General features: G+C 47.9%; 1 protein-coding gene across 1 annotated transcript in view; it reads right to left on the reverse strand.

The window, feature by feature from the left end:
- The window catches only part of LOC144246561 (uncharacterized), a 1,050,450-nt gene that overhangs the window by 495,296 nt on the left and 536,606 nt on the right, over positions 1–18,548 (reverse strand). The gene's annotated exons all lie outside the window — the stretch shown is intronic.

Raw genomic sequence — 18,548 nt, forward strand, 5'->3', positions numbered from 1 at the left:
AATATACATTTTTGTATGCCCCATTGTTTTTGGAAAGTTTTGCTTCAGCATTTCTCTGTGAACCCCCTTCTCCCCACCCCTGAGCAGTTCCCATTTGACCTGACCCCTGGGTTGATTCTGATGCGCCTAAGCTGGACACTGTCTCCATTGTTTAGACCTTATCTCTTAATTTTGCTATATAAAACTGTATCTGGGCAGTAGCCCGGGGTCTTTGGTCCCTGCAACCGTTCAGGCAATACAATCTCTCTGGACTGTATACCACTGACCTCTCTTCGTCTCTTTATCTCCATCCCTAGCGGCGACCGAGGCACGCTGCCGCTTGGACCGTGCTAACCCAGCCGCTGCCTGGTAAGCCCAGGGCAGCGGGACCACGACAAAACCCCGGCCCCTGGAGGGGACAGCTAGCCGGAGGGTCCTGGGGGGCCGGGGAGGGACGGGGGACAGCTTCAAGTGACCCCCAAAAGCCGCAGGAGGTGGCAGGGGTGTGACAGAGGGGATGAGGGGGTGAGAAAGGGACAGAAGGGACATCAGAGTGTGGGAAACCACAGACTGAGGTATTGTTTATTAAGATATATATAAATAAGTTAGGAAACGGATTTGTGAGAAATCACAGACTGAGGATAGGAAACGGAGGGTGAGAAAATACAGACTGCTTACAGACTAAGGTATTGATTAGGAAACGAGGATACGCAAATAGCCTGCGGACACAACATTTGCAAGATAAGGAAACCAAACACACCTGGGGACTGATGATACAAGATAAAGATAACCTCCATTACTCACCGACTGCTTACGTAAACAAAAGGAAACTGCAAGCTTAAACAAAGGAGACCCCTCGGGAATTCATTGAAAGAACGGGATAAAAATGAGGGCTGTTTGAATGAATCGGCGCGGCAGAGAGGGAGCAGAAACTCCCCCGCCGCCCAGCGCTGTCTTTGCTCATATCCTACTTGCTGTAATTAATAAAATTCTAATTGGATTATGATCCATTGTGGCGTAAATTTATAACAATTTCTGGTGTCGTGACTCGGATAAGGAACGGTGGGCTTTGGTCCTCCGGGGAGGCGCCCCGCGACATTTCGTGGTCCCGCGACCAATAGCTTACCCTAACCTTACCGACGAACCTAAAGTCTAGGATAATGAGCAAAGGAGAGACCGGTAAAAAATCCCATAAAAATCCTGTGCACGAGAGTCCGGACGAAGACGCAGGACGCGTAAGTAGTGAAATTATTCGCAGAGCGAAACTGTTCACGGTGAAATTTCTCACGGGTTTTCCGTTCGGGCGGGATTGGGTTTCCTGGAATATAACGAATGAGAGGTTTGATATACTGAGCCAAGCAAGTGTGGACTCTTAAGTACTGCGTTTTCCATCTCCCGCGAGGGACTGGGCCAGGAACAAGAGGAGCGAGTACGTGTGTGTGTGGAGATATTCCAGAAGATGGGGGCGAAGGGAAGCAAGCCTTCGACTCCCATGGGAAGGGTACCCACTGTACCAAAGGATACCCCTCTGGCATATATCTTAGATAATTGGAGATATTTCCCTGGAACCCTAGGGAAAGATAAGCAAAAAATGATAGAATATTGTACTAAGATATGGGGAGGGAAGAAGATTTCTAAAAATGTCTTTTGACCAGTTTATGGGTCAGAAAAAGATTGGGTAAGGCAGCAGTTAAACCTCTGGGTAAATAATAAAAAACTCCTTAACCCGGAGGGGAGACAATACGCGGAAGTGTGGCTAGAAAGACCGGGAGCTGGACTTTATCCGCTGAATGAAATAAAAACTAAACATAAGAAAAAGAAGGAAGAGTTAGACGAAACCCTTCTAACCCTCCCTCCTTACATCCCTCCTCCTGTTTCCGCAGCCCCTCCAGAGGTCTCCAGAGCACCCACTCCCTCACCAGAGTCAGAACAAGGGTCTCCCCCCGTTCCTAGACACGTAACTAGAAGTCAAAGAGGGGAAGCTCAGATGTACCCCCTAAGAGAAATACCCATGGGGGGACCTCAACCTGTGATTGGATATATTTCCGTCCCCTTAAACTCGGCTGACTTACGAGATTTTAAAAGAACCGAGATGGGAAGCTTAATTGAGGACCCACTCGGAGTAGCAGAAAGACTAGATCAATTTTTGGGACCAAGCCTTTATACTTGGGATGAGATGCAATCTATCCTTGGTCAATTATTCATTACCGAGGAAAGAGATATGATTAGACGAGCAGGAATGAGACTGGGATTCTCAACATGCTCAGGGACCTCAAGCAGATATTAAATGGCCACTCCAAAGACCTAATTGGAATAATCAGGATCCGGCGCTTAGAACTCATATGCAGGACCTGAGAACTATAGTAATTCAGGGGATTAGAGAAGCAGTACCCCGTGGGCAGAATATCAATAAAGCATTTAATGAAATGCAAAAGAATGATGAAAGCCCTACTGAGTGGCTGGAACGACTAAGGAAAGCCCTTCAGCTGTACTCTGGGGTAAATCCAAACGACCCTTTAGGGCAAATGCTCCTCAAAACTCAGTTTGTGGCAAAATCATGGGAAGATATCAGGAAGAAGATTGAAAAGTTAGAGAACTGGCAGAATAGAGGGTTAGATGAATTATTGAGGGAAGCTCAAAAAGTCTACGTAAGATGGGAAGAAGAGAGCAGCAAGCGACAAGTAAGAATGATGGTAGCAACAGTCAGAGAGGATCGCAAAGGGCGAACTGGTGAACACAGATCTGCTAGAATGAAACAAATAGAAAAGGAACAGAGGTGTTGTTTTTACTGTGGAAAAAAGGGACATATAAGGAAGAATTGCAGAGAAAGGATCAGAGATGAGGAAATATTGAAAACAGAATAGGGGAGTCAGGGGCTCTATATCTTAGGGGACCGGAGTCATCATGAGCCCTTGATAAAAGTAAAAATAGGTCCCCATAAACAAGAGTTCACCTTTTTAGTAGACACTGGGGCTGAAAAATCAACTATTAAGCAGATACCTGAGGGATGTAAAGTTTCCCCTGAAAAAGTACAAGTAATTGGGGCAAAAGGGGAACCCTTTAAAGTAAGCAAAATCAAAAATGTGGTATTCGAAACTGAAAATAAATTTGGAATGGGTGAACTCTTGCTCGTCCCTGAAGCAGAATTTAACCTGTTAGGACGAGACTTAATTATTGAATTGCAATTAGAAATTAAAGTGAAAAATCAAGAGTTGGCAGGGTCTGCTTATCCTTTGACCGTGGATGATCAAAAACAAATTAACCCCAATGTCTGGTACTCTCCGGACACAATTAGTAGACTGGAAATGCCACCGATTAAAATCCAAATTTCCGAACCTCACATACCTGTGAAGGTAAGGCAATATCCCATATCCTTAGAAGGACGAAGAGGATTGAAGCCAGAAATTGATCGATTATTGGCACAAGGAATCTTAGAGCCCTGTATGTCACCCTTTAACACCCCCATTTTGCCTGTAAAGAAACCAAATGGGAAATATCGGCTCGTACATGATCTAAGGGAAATAAACAAAAGAACTATTACTCGGTTCCCTGTGGTAGCAAACCCATACACATTGCTAAGCAAACTAGGACCCCATAATTCCTGGTATAGTGTGATTGATTTAAAGGATGCCTTTTGGGTCTGTCCACTGGCAGAAGAATGCCTAATTATTTTGCCTTTGAATGGGAAGACATAGAGACGGGCTGGAGACAGCAATTAAGATAGACCGTGCTCCCCCAAGGGTTCACTGAGTCCCCTAATCTGTTTGGACAGGCCCTAGAAGAGCTCTTAACAGAATATCAAGTACAAATGGGGAATGTGCTGTTACAATATGTAGATGATCTGCTCATAGCGGGGAATAATAGGGAGAATGTAAGAAAAGAAACCATTCGACTCCTAAACTTTCTTGCACAAAAGGGACTACGGGTATCACAGGAAAAGTTACAATTTGTAGAGGAAAAAGTAAAATATCTGGGACATTATCTGTTTAACGGCCAGAAGATACTAGATCCAGAGCGTATTAAAGGAATTCTGGAATTACCTATGCCTGTCACTAAGAGGCAAATTCGGCAGGCATTAGGGCTATTTGGGTATTGTAGACAATGGATAGAGAACTACAGCTTTAAAGTTAAATTCCTATATGAACAACTGCTTAAAGACAAAATACCCAAGTGGACTCTTCAGGATCAAGAGCAGTTTGCCAGCCTTAAAAGGGAGCTAAGCCAAGCACCAGTTTTAAGTCTCCCGGATTTAAAACAGCCATTCCATTTATTTGTTAACATACATGAAGGAACGGCATTCGGAGTATTAACTCAGGAATGGGCCGGACAAAAGAAACCAGTGGCATACTTATCAAAGCTGTTAGACCCTGTGAGCAGGGGTTGGTCGAGTTGTTTACAGATCATTGTTGCTGCTGCCCTATTGCTTGAGGAACAAACCGCATTACTTTTAATGGAGAAGTTGTCTTATATGTGCCTCATAACATCAGGGGAGTGTTACAACAAAAAGCAGAAAAATGGCTTACAGATAGCCGAATATTAAAGTATGAGGGAATACTTATAGAATCCTCTAAATTATCTTTAAAAACTACTGGAGCAGTTAACCCCGCTGAGTTTTTATATTCAGGAGAAGGTAATGAACCATTACACGATTGGTTTCAAACAATTGAACAACAAACACGCATTAGGTCAGACTTAGAAGAAGAAGAACTACAATGTGGAGAAGTATTATTCATAGATGGGTCATCACGAATAGTAGAAGGTAAACGATTGTCTGGATATGCCATCGTTAAATGGGAAAAAGGGGAATTTAAGACAAAAGAATCCGGCTCCCTGAGTGCCAGTTGGTCGGCTCAAGCCTGTGAGCTATATGCATTGTGGAAAGCATTAGTGTTACTGAAGGGAAAGGATGGGACTATATATACAGACTCACGTTATGTGTTCGGAGTAGTACACACCTTTGGGAAAATATGGGAGGAAAGGGGATTTGTTAACTCCCAGGGAAAAGAACTGATACACCCGGAATTAATTCGGCAAGTTCTGGGGGCATTGAAAATGCCAAATAAAATAGCAGTTGTACATATAAAAGGACACCAGCGAGGTACAAGTTACCAAGTTGGGGGAAATAATGCAGCTGATATAGAGGCAAAACGAGTGGCAGGCAATTATAATATAATTTTGACTATGCAACAAGTACCTATTAGTAAAAATTTGAGTTTTTAGTCTGCGGAAAAAGAAAAACTAGAACAAATAGGAGCTAAGGAATGGGATGGGAAATACATATTGCCAGACGGGAGAGAAGTCTTGCCAAAGGGCATAGCACTTGAAATATTTTCAAAAATACACAGTAAAGCACACTGGGGAACTCAGGCGTTAGTTGATAATTTTAATCAACAGTTTGCCTGTATAGGCGTATATAATATAGCAAAGACAGTTACAGCAGCCTGCGAGACCTGTCAAAAGGTTAATCGAAACAACATAAAACAAAGACCTCTTGGAGGACATTCCCCCGCATACCGACCATTCTCACATATACAAGTAGATTTTACTGAACTACCTAGGGTGGGGCGTTAAAAATATTTATTAGTAATGGTGGATCACTTAACACATTATGTTGAGGCTTTTCCTACCTCCAGGGCAACCGCTAACCAAGTCACTAAAGTGTTACTTGAACACGTTATACCTTGATATGGAGTACCTGAGGTAATCGACTCAGACAGAGGAACACATTTTGTATCAAAAATTGTTAAAGATCTGACAGAAAACTTGGGTATAAAGTGGGAATACCATACACCATGGCATCCACAAAGTTCAGGAAAAGTTGCAAGGATGAGTGGAGAAATTAAAACTATTTTGACTAAATTAATTATAGAAACCAAATTATCATGGATTAAATGCCTACCCATGGCACTATTAATTCTCAGAACCAGACCCCGAGCAGATGTAGGAATATCAGCATTTGAAATGGTGTATGGAATGTCCTACAGAATTGAAAGCCCACAAACAAATGTTTTAATTAGAGACCGTGTGATTAATGAATATGTTTCATAATTAGCAAAACATCGTAACCATCTTTGGGAATGTGGACTGATTGTGCAACGACCCCCATTGGACTTAAAAATACACAACGTTAAACCTGGGGATTGGATATTGATTAAAGTGTGGAAAGAAGAAACCCTAAAGCCCAATTGGGAGGGACCTTATCTTGTTTTGTTGACAACAGAAACAGCCGTCCGGACTGCTGAGCGTGGATGGACTCATGCCAGCCGCCTTAAAGGCCCAGTAACGAGACCTCACTGAAAAGTAATCAATACCCCAGGTGACACCAAGATAACCCTGAAAAGATAACATAATGATAAAGACGTTATTTTATTTTTTTGCTGCATTACCTTTTGGTATAAAGTGTGTATTGCTGTTTATATATGCTATAATTACTTCTTTTTTTATCTATTATATATGGAAGCGTACAAAGTGTGTAGAAGGAAATTGCTAGACATATGTAGCCACACCATAGTGAATATAGAAGGTATGCTGATGTAAATAATATATATGTACTCTAAATATACGAATTTGTGGTAATGATATAAACTGTAATTGTTATCCGTCTGCTTGTTTTAGGTATAAGGTATGCCAAGATAAATGGTGAACACACTGTGAAGGTGGATACCTTTCCAACGAACCAGTCCCCCTTTGTGGTTGAAATCTTGGCTATAAAGTGTAGAGGGGAAGTACTAACTGTGTCTTGCTTTGCCCCATTAGTTCTAGCTGCAAAGTGGGAAGCCTATATAAACAGGCAGAAATCCCGAAACAGCTGTTCTCCTGAAGAATTCCCTTGCTGCCGAGAAGATGATACCCCCCCGTGACTCGACGCAACCGAGTCGATGGGTGAGGCAAAAGAGGAACAAACTGTGGAGAAAAGAATCAGAACAATGGGACGCAGAGGCAGCAACGGTCGAACTTCCCCAGGATTGGTAAAAATATACTTAAATTGGCAAAATTGACAGACACCCTTTTTCCTGGTATACCGTTACTCTTGATATTGATAATAACCCAGGCAGAAGGGGGAAATCCTCATGAACCATTTCAATGGGAACTAATATCTTGGGAAGGAACGAGAACAATAGCCACTTTTAGCAAACCAGGTCCACCTGAATTCATAGTAAAACTTTGTGATTTAGTACCAATACATTGTGTAAAAGGACCTCCATTTTATATATGCCCGGCCTCTGGACCGTCTTACTGTAATTATCCTGGACATTATTATTGTGGTTATTGGGGATGTGAAACAATAGCCTTGGGCTGGTCGGTAAAGGCTCCTGATAAATATATAAAAGCAACCTAGACTCCTAACGAATGTGTGCCTGAACAAACAGTTGTAGATCTTACAGGTCTGCGTGACAATTATGTAGCTCCTTGTGACAAGGAAGTCTGTACCTACATCAAATTTCAAGTATTACATCCCCTAGAAGACAAGTGGTTAGTGGGACGAACATGGGGAATATGGGTCTATGGAGGAATTCCTAAAGACTTGGGAGGGCACTTTCTCATAAGAAAAGTTAAAATACCACATGATTCACTCCCTGTTGGGCCGAATAAAGTATTGAATTTACCCACTTCCCCTACAAAAAAGATTGTCCCCGCAAGTGTTACAACCACTCGTCCCAACTCCCTATCAGTAACAGATCGAATAACTAATGACAGGGTGACAGTTAGGGATTCAGGAGCGTCAAAATCCAAAGACCCTTTATGGGATTTAATGCAAGCCTCTTATCGTACCCTTAATGAAAGCAAACCAAATATAACTAAGGAGTGCTGGTTATGTTATAATGTTAGACCACCATATTTTGAGGCAATTGGAAAACCAGATAAGATTCAATGGTCTAGTGGTTCAAACCCACGAGAATGTCCATGGAATGACCAAAAAAACCATACGCAAGGAATTACTATTCAATTAGTAACAGGTCAAGGAAAATGTATCAGTACAGTGCCCAAAGATTATCAGCCTCTGTGTAACCAAACAACAATAATCACTACAAAAACTATAGAGAGACACAAGAAGAGAAATGACAAATGGGCTATCCTGGCACCAGGAGCTAAATGGGTTTGTTCAGACACCGGAGTAACGCCTTGCCTATCCCTAAAAGTGTTTGATCAATCTCAGTTTTGTATACAGGTGATTATAGTTCCTCGTCTTATCTATCACACCTCTGAGGAGGTGTTACGCCACTTTGAAGGAGACCTGAATATACAAAAACGAGAACCAATTACGGTGGTAACCTTAGCTACACTGCTGATAGCGGGTGGAGTTGGAACAGGTACAGGCATAGCCTCCTTAGTAAAAAGTCAGGAACTACAAAGTTTACAGATGGCTGTAGATGAAGATTTAGCAAAAATAGGACAATCTATCCAAAATTTAGCCACTTCAGTAAAGTCTTTATCAGAAGTAGTATTGCAAAATAGAAGGGGATTAGATCTGTTATTCCTAAAAGAAGGAGGATTATGTATAGCTCTCAATGAAGAATGTTGCTCTTTTGCTGACCATACAGGAGTAGTCCAGGATACTATATCTGAACTCTGGAAAAGGTTAAATCAACGTAAAAAAGATCGTGAGGTGGGCAGGTCATGGTATGAAAATTGGTTTAATGTTTCACCTTGGTTAACCACTTTGTTATCTGCCTTAGCAGGACCACTGATTATATTGATTCTGGGATTTATATTTGGGCCTTGTATATTACGCTGTATTTTACACTATGTTAAAAAACGATTTGACATAGCTAAACTACTTATTTTAACTACGAGGTCGGGGGCAAAATATAAAAGTGCATCTATTGATGAGGATGAAGATTGTTGTGAATGTATTGTGCCACGTGGGGGCTACGCCTATTGTAATTGTGAAGTATTACCTTGTGAGTGCTATGATAAATGTTTAGATTGTGGAAGAAGGTTTATTTGCAATAGCGAGATTGAAAGCAGCGTCTAATAAACAATAATGGGATAAAACAAGAAAATGGGGGTAATTGTGGGAAACCACAGACTGAGGTATTGTTTATTAAGATATATATATAAAGCTAGGAAATGGATTTGTGAGAAATCACAGACTGAGGATAGGAAACCAAGTGTGAGAAAATACAGATGGCTTACAGACTAAGGTATTGTTTAGAAAACAAGGATACGCAAATAGCCTGCGGACACAACATTTGCAAGATAAGGAAACCAAACACTTACACCTGGGGACTGACGATACAAGATAAAGATAACCCCCATTACTCACTGACTGCTTACATAAACAAAAGGAAACTGCAAGCTTAAACAAAGGAGACCCCTCGGGAATTCATGGAAAGAAAATGGGATAAAAGAGGACCGTTTAGACAAATCGGCGCGGCAAAAGAGAGAGCAGAAGTCCCTTTACCGCCCAGCGCTGTTTTACTCGTATCCTACTTGCTGTAATCAATAAAATTCTAAATTGGATTATGACCCGTTGTGGCGTAAATTTATAACATAAGTCAATCCTCCTAATCTGCCTTTTTCTAAGAGAAGCACTAAACAAATCATATGCTGCTTGCCTTTCCATGATTACGACGGTACCGTTGCTGGCTCCTTCAGGCTTCGGCAGCACGTATCAGCTGAGCTTGCCTCTACAGTCACTCAGGGCGTGGAGCAGAGCGTTTGGCCTCTTTTCGATATCTCGCCGTCCTTCCAGCTGCAGGACCCGAACCCCAACGCAGCACCTCTCTTGCCTCTGGCTCGGATAAGGTCCCTGCTTTCGGGCGCCAGTTGTTGGAGGGTGCCGCGGGAGACAAGACTCATGCTATCATGATCATCAAGTCTCACTTTATTGTGACAGATTACACAGTTTATATATGTTCGTTAATTAGCTCATACATATTGCAAAAGCCGAGCTCATGATTGGTTGCTATGTGACTTGTACTATTATCTTAAAACTATCTTTGTGATTGATACTTGCCTGTCCAGGTGACCGTGCAGTTAGAACAGCTTAGCACTTCTTTGTTCTTCTCTATCTATTTTTACATACCAAGCAGTTTCAATATCCTGCTTTCTGCACACCATCTGTTCTTCAGGGTCATGCGAACTTTGCAGCAGTCATGTAGCCCTCTCTACTTGGATTAGTTTTACGGTATCATGTCCCCTGTTGTACAACCATTCTTCTGCCAAGCTCTCTTCAGTTATAGGCTGAGTTAAATACTGTTAAATGTTATTCCTCTGTTAAATTGCTAAGTTGTAGGTTATAAGTTAGGTTAAATACTGTTAAGCTCTTCTCTTTGCTAAACTGTGACTATCAAACTATCATTTAAGGTTTAGATGTAAGTTAAGTCCTGTTAAGTTGGAGCTCTGTTAAGCTTTTCGGCCATATTCCTTTTATCCTTGCTCTCACTGCCCTTTTGTCACACACATACACACACACACAGTTCTCAGTTCATTCCTGGTTTGATTGCCTGGATTTTGTTTGGTTTTGTTGTTGCTTTGTTTCCTTGCTGTGCCTAAAGTGAAAAGTCAGGAGCAGAGTGACTCTTGCCAAGGAACTTTGTGCTGCTGTCACTTTAATATTAAGCCCATCCCGGGATGGGCACTGGCATGAGGGGATGTGCAGTGCCAAGGGCAGGACCATGGGGCGGCCCCTGCCAGGCTGCTGAGCAGGGACAAGGAGGCACTGAGGCCCCAGGGCTGCAAGGGTCACTTGTCCCCTGGTGGCCTCAGGCCCAGGGCCAGCAGCCATGGCCAAAGGGCTGCACAGGTTGGCTCTGTCAGGGCCTTGCAGCTGCTGCACATCCCTGAGCCCTCTGCAGCCCAGGCTGTCCCACGGTGTCCCTGCCCTGCGCCTCTGTCCCTGCAGGCTGTCGTCACCCCCGGCTGCCCCACCTCGCTGGCCCTTCCTTTGCTGGCAGCTCTGCCTCCTGCTGCCCCTGCCTGGCCACACAAAGCCTTGGGCTGCTCCAGGCTCCTGCTGGGGACGTGCTGCACCACAGCCCTGCCCTGGGAGGGAAATTCCTTTCTCCTCCTGTGTCCAGTCTGGACTTCCCCAGCTGCATTTGTGGCATAATTTCTCTCCCTGCCTGATTCCCACTATGGAGAAAAGCTCCACCATTTCCACATCCACCCTTGAAGCCCTGCCAGGCCACTCGTGATCTGTCCTCAGTCTCTTCACAGCTGAGCCCAGGCACATCAGCCTCCATACATGGGTTATGTTCTTGAGGCCTGCAAAACCCAGCTCAGGAGATCTCTGGGCCCTGTCCAAGGTGTTTGCAAAGGAAAACATTCTGCTCATACCACCAGAGGCCAAGGTCAGGCAGAACTGTCTGTCCTGGCAGCTTTTGTCTGGGAGCAATCCTAGGATAGATGGAATTTTGGCGGCCACATTCCAGTTCCTGCCATGGCCCCTGGATAAGAGGGTCAGTTCTTTTCTGCAGGAAGGAAGGCACAGAGCCCCAGTGCTTCTGAGGCAACTGAGATGCGACCATCAGAGGCCAAGGCCAGCCAGAGCTGGCAGGTTTTTTTCTGGCAGATACCCTTGCATACAGGAATTTTTTTAGGGGAAGTACCAATTTTGTCCATGGGTGTCGAAAAAGAGTGACAGTTCTTTTCCATAGCAAGGAAAGCATGGAGCCCCAGTGGTTCATGGGCAGATGAGAGGCAGCCCTTGACATTCCAAAATCAGCCAGATCTGTCAGGTGGCCCCTGGCAGGCCAAGCCTGCCAGACCTGTTCCCTGTTCCCCTCATTCCATGGAGCCCCACAGTGTCCCAATGGTCTCTTGTTTCCAGAAGGCCCTGAGGTGTCACAATGCCCCCTTGGTGACACGAGGCTCTGAAGGGTCGGAATGGTCTCCATGGTTCCACAAGGCCCCACAGAGTCATGGTGGTCTCTGGGTTCCATGGAGCTCCGTGGTGTCACCATGGCCCCAAAGTCCCAATGGACTCCATGGTTCCACCAGGTCCTCACCGTGCCACCATGGTCTCCACAGGAAGGGAACAACCCACCCCAGTGCTGCAGGGGCAGATGAGCTACAGCCAACAGAGGCCAAGGGCAGCCAGATCAGATGGTGCTGGCAGATTTTGTCCTTGGATATAGGGAATTATAGAGGTGGAATGCCAGTTTCAGACCTGGCTGCATGGAGGAGGACGGTTCTTTTCCATAGGAAGGCAAGGATGGAACATGGGTGTTTCAGGGGCAGATGAAAGGTGACCATCAGAGGCCAAGGGCAGCCAGACCTCTCTGATGTGGTATTTTTTTGTCTGAAAGCAACCCTTGGATATAGGGAATTTGGGAGGTGGAACCCAAATTTCGGCCATTTCTGCATTGTTAAGAAGGACAGTTCTTTTCCATAGGAAGGAAAGCACCGAGCCCCAGTGTTGCAGGGGCAGAAGCAGAGAGAGAAGGCTCCTGGGAGGCCGAGCCAGCCAGACCTGTTTGTCCTGGCAGCTTTGTCACTGAGAAATCCTTGGACCTAGGGAATTCTGGAGGAGGATTCCAAACTTTGGCCATGGGCATCTGGTCAAGATGGATGGTTTTTCCCATAGGAAAGAAAAGCGTGGAGCCCAGGTGTTTTGGAAGAAGATGAGAGGTGGTCACCATAGGCCAAGAGAGCCAGACCTGTCTCTCCTGGCACCTTTCATCTGGGGGAAATCCTTGGATATTCAGAATTTTGAAGGTGGAATCTCAGTTCTGGCCATGGGCACCTGGGCAGGAAGAAGAGTTCTTTTCATCAGAAAGGAAAGCACAAAGCCCCAGTGTTTCAAAGGCAGATAAGGATCAGCTCTTTGGAGACCAAGGCCAGCCAGACTTGTCTCTCCTGGAAGCTTTCACCTGGGAGAAATCCCTGGATATAGGGAATCCTGGAGGCAGATTCCCAACTTTGGCCATGGGTGCCTGGATGTGAAAGGTGCTTTTTTCCCATAAGAAAGAAAAGCACAGTGTCCCAGTGTTTCACAGGCAGATGAGAGGTGGCCCCTGGGTGGCCAAGCCAGCCAGACCTGTCTGTCCTGGCAGGTTTCATCTGGGAACAATCTTTGCATAGAAGCAAACTAAGAAGAGGAATCCAGATTTTGGCCATGGGCACCTGGAAGAGAAGGACAGTTCTTTCCACAGGAAGGAGAGCACCTAGCCCCAGTGCTCCAGGGGCAGATGAGCAGCAGCCCTGGACATGCCAAGGTCAGCTGGACCTGTCAGGTGGCCCCCAGGTGGCCCAGCCAGCCAGGCCTTGATGCCTGGAGAGGCCACCTAGAGCAGAGGCTGGACAGTGTTACAGGAGTAAAGTGGGGATTTATTAAAAAGGCCTTCAAAGGATTCACCTGGGCAGTACAAGGGCCTAGCTGAGGGTACACCCAGGATGGATGCCAGGTCACACGTTTTCACAATTTTGTAAGATTTGTTTCATTTCCATATTGGGGTTAATTGTCCAATTACACCTTCAGATTATGCAGCCCCACCCTCCCAGTCTGCTCTCCTCAAATCGCTGTTGTTTTCACTTTTTGGGCCTGAAGCTGCAGCAGTGTCTTTGGTTCTCGAGCAGGAAAAGGATTGTTTTGTCTGACTACACTGTAAAAGAACTTGCTGACACTCTACATGAAGTTCAGAGTTACAGACTGATACAGCACAGAATTGGGAAAATATGGAAGCTAAAACTTAAGGCATCAGCCTGTCCCATGTTCCCTTGGTTCCATGGGGACCCACAGTGTCACAATGGCTCCTCCGTGACACTCTGGGCTGCACAGTGTCACCCTGGGCCCTTGGATCCATGGGAGCTTCGCAATGGTCCCCTCTGATTCCACGAGGTCCCCAAAGTGTCACAACTGACCCATGGCTCCATGAGGGTCCCCAGAGTCACCAGGGTGTCCTTGGACCTGCCTTGTCACATTTGACCCATGGCTCCATGAGGCTCCATGAGGTTCCCCAGTGTCACCGTGGTCTCTGTCAGAGGCTGGATGAGATCAATGTCCCCAGACACCTTGGGCTGAGCTGTCGATCAGTCACTCTGCTGGGACAGCGCTGACCCAGCTCTGAACACCTGAGATATCAGAAGTCCCAGCTGGGGGGAGGCCCACGAAGGCCCAGGGGCTTAAAACCAAGGAGCACAAGGTCAGCCACTGGTATGGACTCTGCCTTCTCCTGGGGTTTGTGTCTCACCCACACTGGAACCCCGGGAGCTGGGACCGACATGTGTGTCTTTCTGTGGAGCTTCTCTCTTCCTGTCTCTCTCTCTTTCCTCTCCTTCTAATGCTCTTTATATGGAACATTTGTGGGTACCTGAACAACTTCAGTGTTTAGGGCTTTCCAGGCTAAATGGGCTGAGTTAATGAAGTTACAGCTGTGAAAAATGATTTAAGTTGGATTGGATTGGTATTAAACGCTTTTCCAAAGTTCCTTGTTCTTTTGTACTTTGCCAGTAAAATTTTGGGGGTCCCGAATGGGCGCTGAGGGGCACTTGGGGGTCCCGGAGGGTCTGGGGGACACTGATGGGACAGATGGGGGCGGTACCGGGGTTCTGTGGAGCGCGGGGCATGACGGGCGTTGTAGTCCCGGCTTTAATGGGGCTCTATGGGGCCGCAGAGCATGACGGGAGTTGTAGGCAAAATAAAGGATGGCGCAGGCCCCAGGCCCCGCCCACAACACCATGATCCCTGACGCTGATTGGTGGGAGCCGTGATGGGCGGGAGCCTCGGCCAATGGGAGGCAGTGCGGGTGGGAACAGCCCATTCAACCCCTCCAGTCCCTCCCAGTACAGCCCAGTTCATCTCCAGTGCGGCCCAGTACAGCCCCAGTGCCCCTCCAGTCCATCTCAGCACATCCCAGTTCATCCCCAGTACAGCCCAGTACAGCCCCAGTGCCCCTCCAGTCCATCCCAGCACAGCCCAGTACATCCCCAGTACAGCCCAGTACAGCCCCAGTGCCCGTCCAGTGCCTCCCAATACACCTGAGTTCATTCCCAGTCCCTCCCAGTCTCCCCAGTTCCATCCATATCCCACTCCAGTGTCCCCCAGTCTTCCCCACAGCGTTCCTGCCCATTGCAGGGCAGCGGCGCAGACGGAATGTCCTGCGGCCCAAACCTCCTGCTCCTGCCACACAGCGCCAGCCTTCTCCCCTCCTCCTCCTCTCCCAGCACGGCACAAATTCCAGCTCGGAGGAGGCTTCCCCAGAGAGGGCTCCGGCTCCTGTCTCAGCCTGAGTGTCCCTGCAGATGAACAGGGCATCCTTCAGGCACTTCCACAAGCTCAGGGTTCCCATTTCATGGGGAATCTGGGATGAAAATGGCCTTTTTCAGAAAGACAAATGCAGAGGAGATGGATTAGAAATTATTTGGGAAAAGTGACCCTTCTTCCAGACAAAGTTCACCAAGTCATTGCCTGCATTTCTCCTTTTCAGGTTCTTACAGTCATCTCCTGAAAGGTCCAGATTGTTCTGGTGCTTTTCATGAACTGATTGAACTCTTGATATATATCAGTGCATGAGATGTGGAAGCTTCTAAAATGAACACAGAAACAAACTCCCTCTGTCAGCCCATTTTCATCTTCTACATCACTTTCAAGCTGTCCATAGGGGTGTTGGAATGATTATCACACAGCTCTCCATTTCTGGCTGCAGACTCTGGAGATTCTTTCTCTGTGTTCAGTCAGGCTTGCATTCCCTGACAATTCCTGGTAGCCCATCATGGCTTCTTAGGGCAGAACAATAACAGTGAAAATCTCACCAATGGCACAACTGCCCAGCCCACAAGGAAAAGAAAGAACAAATTGTAAAGTTCTTCAACTATTTGTCCCGCTTTTCTGCAAGAGTCAAGCTGCACACACAGTGTGGAAAGGCAAGAAAAGCTGAAGTTGGTGGCACATCTTGTGACAGAAGCTGCTCAAAGCTTCCTCGTTCTCCAGCCAAGGTTCTTGGAAACAGCAAACAGGACTGTGGAAAAGATTCTGAGAAAACTGAAACAGCTTTTAAGAAATGAAATGAAAATGGAAAGAAACAATCCAAGATGTTTTTCTCTGTTTATTTTTAGGCTACCCTTTTCTATCTTTCACTACTTCTCCTTCTCATTAATCGCAAATGGATCTCGCTTCTATGATCCACGACATGGCAAGTTTTAGACAGTGTAAAATACCATGAGCTACACAAAGTTTGCCTTCCCCTGTTTTGTTGGTTTTTTTTTGTTTTTTTTTTTTTTTTTTTAAATTAGTGCTGGGGACTAAGTGCAGTTCTTGGGTCAGGTACAAATTCAGCATTGAGGGAATGTGCTCCAAGAGTGTTTGACCCTAAGCAGGGACAATGCACAGCAGTGACCGAGGGGATTCCTGTGCCCCTGGGCAGGAGTCCAGGCTCTGGGTCTGGGCTGGACACGGCAAAGTTCCCGTGTTTGGACAGGCTCAGGGGCTGCCCCGGGGAGTGCGGGGCTGGGCGCAGGGGCGAGCGGGCAGCGGACACACGGACACGGGGACACACGGACACGGGGACACACGGACACGGACACACGGACAGAGGGACACACAGCTACCAGGACACATGGACACGGGGACACACGGACATGGGGACACACGGACACGGGGACATACGGACACGGAGCTTCAGCTGCAGCGGCAGCAGCGGCAGCGAAAGCGGCGAAAGCGGCGAAAGCAGCGAAAGCATCTGGCACCGGGGCGAGCTGGTGATGAGCGGGGCCAGCGGCAGAAGCCGGGCCGTGCCGGGCGGGGCTGAGCCGGGGCCCGGCAGGGTGGGAGCTGCCAGGACGCCTGGAGGGAGAGCGGGCGTGGGGCCAGCGCAGGGCGCAGAGCATCCTGGGCTGGCCGAGGGGTTCCCGACCCCCGGCACGGCATCAGCCCCACTGACGGCATCGTGCTCCTCCCGCAGCCCCACGGCACCAGCGCAGCCCTGGAGATCGCGCTGCTGGACAAGGTCTCCTCTGGCTGTGCTGGTGTCATTCAGCTCCTGCAGTGGCTTCAGCTCCCCGACAGCTTTGTGCTGGTGCTGGAGCATCCGGAGCGGTGCCAGGACCTGTCGGGTTTCCTGGCGGAGCGGGGGTTCCTGCCGGAGGAGGAGGCGCGGGGGCTGCTCCTCCAGGTGCTGGAGGCCGTGCGGCGCTGCCCCAGCTGCGGGGTCTTGCACAGGGACATCAAACCAGGGAACATCCTGCTCGACCTGGCCACCGGGCAGCTGACACTGATCGACTTTGGCTGTGGCACTTTCCTCCAAGACACAGCCTACACCCAGTTTGCAGGTGAGCCCTGCCAGGGGATGCTCCTGGGCATCTCATGGCCCAGCCGAGGTCCAGCACCGGGGCTTCCCCTATTGCAGCCAGGATGGAGTTAATGCTGGAGCCAGGTTGATTTGTGTGGGGGTGTGAGGGGGTCCATCTCCCATCCCTGCTGACAGCCTTCAGCACCCACTGTGCCCTGGGCTGGGGCTGGAGCTGGGGCAGCCAGCCCGACAAACACCCCCATGGGGGTAGCAGAGAGGGGGTTCTGACCCCATGCCCCAGACAGTTTGGTGTGCAGGTGAGGAAGGGCTTGGACTGCTCTGCTCCCCTTGTTTGCCTTGGCATATTAACATTTTGTGGGGCCATGCAAGCAGGGAGAAGAGGGGGTTTTCTACACTACTGGGTGAGTTTTTCTTTTGTGTGTCATGGTTGGGCTTTCCCAGGGCTTCTGCTGCCCTCTTCCAGCACCAGTGGCTTCTTTTCCAGCCCCGAGTCTGTACACAAGCCCCAGGCGCTGGCGAGAGGACAGCGGTCACACCGTGTGCCACTGGGGCAGCCCCCGCATGCCCAGGGGTGCTAGGGCCAGGCTCTGGGAGCAGCAGCATCCCCCTGATGAACTGTGTCTGTGTTCCACAGGAACCCTGTCCTGCAGCCCACCAGAGGGGATCCACCAGCAATGCTACCACAGCGAGGCAGCGACGATCTGGTCCCTGGGCCTCCTGCTGCACCACCTGGTCATGGGGAAGCACCCGTTCAGGAGGGGCCAGGAGATATCTGGGGACAGATCTTGTTCCCAGGACAGCTCTCTCAATGTGGAGTCTCATCTGTGGGCACAGGGGGAATACCAGTGCTGGGAGACAGCAGCAGCTCATGGGCATGCTGCTCTGGCAGCTGCTGAGGAGGTGGCACATGTCCTGCTCTCCTGCTCTCCTCCAAACAGAGAATCCATGGGGAAGTTTAGGCCCAGATCTGGGCACACCCAGCATGGCCTGGGCACAGGAACAGGGGGCAACTTCTCCAGCTGACTGGTGATTGCTGGTTTCTCTCCCCAGAGTGCCAGGATGTCATTAAGAGGTGTTTGTCCATGCAGCCCTTGAACAGGCCATCCTTAGAAGAGCTTTTCCGTGATCCTTGGGTACAGGGAGTTCCTCTGCCCTAGAAGATGGGAGAGATCCACATGCACAGTTGGATCCAGGGGCCTGGCAGGTAACAGCTCCACACATCTCTTGGCACTCAGTGACAAAGCCAACCAGACAGGATTTGTCCTGCCTGTAGCTCTGAGCAGGGATCAACAGAAGGGAACACGCAGCTCTTGGGCTGGAGCTGAGCTGGAGACCTGGTGTGGCAAGCACTGGGGGCCACCATCACCCTGGTTT

Source organism: Lonchura striata, chromosome 6 (genome assembly GCF_046129695.1).
Source record: "Lonchura striata isolate bLonStr1 chromosome 6, bLonStr1.mat, whole genome shotgun sequence".
Lineage (NCBI taxonomy): Eukaryota > Metazoa > Chordata > Aves > Passeriformes > Estrildidae > Lonchura > Lonchura striata.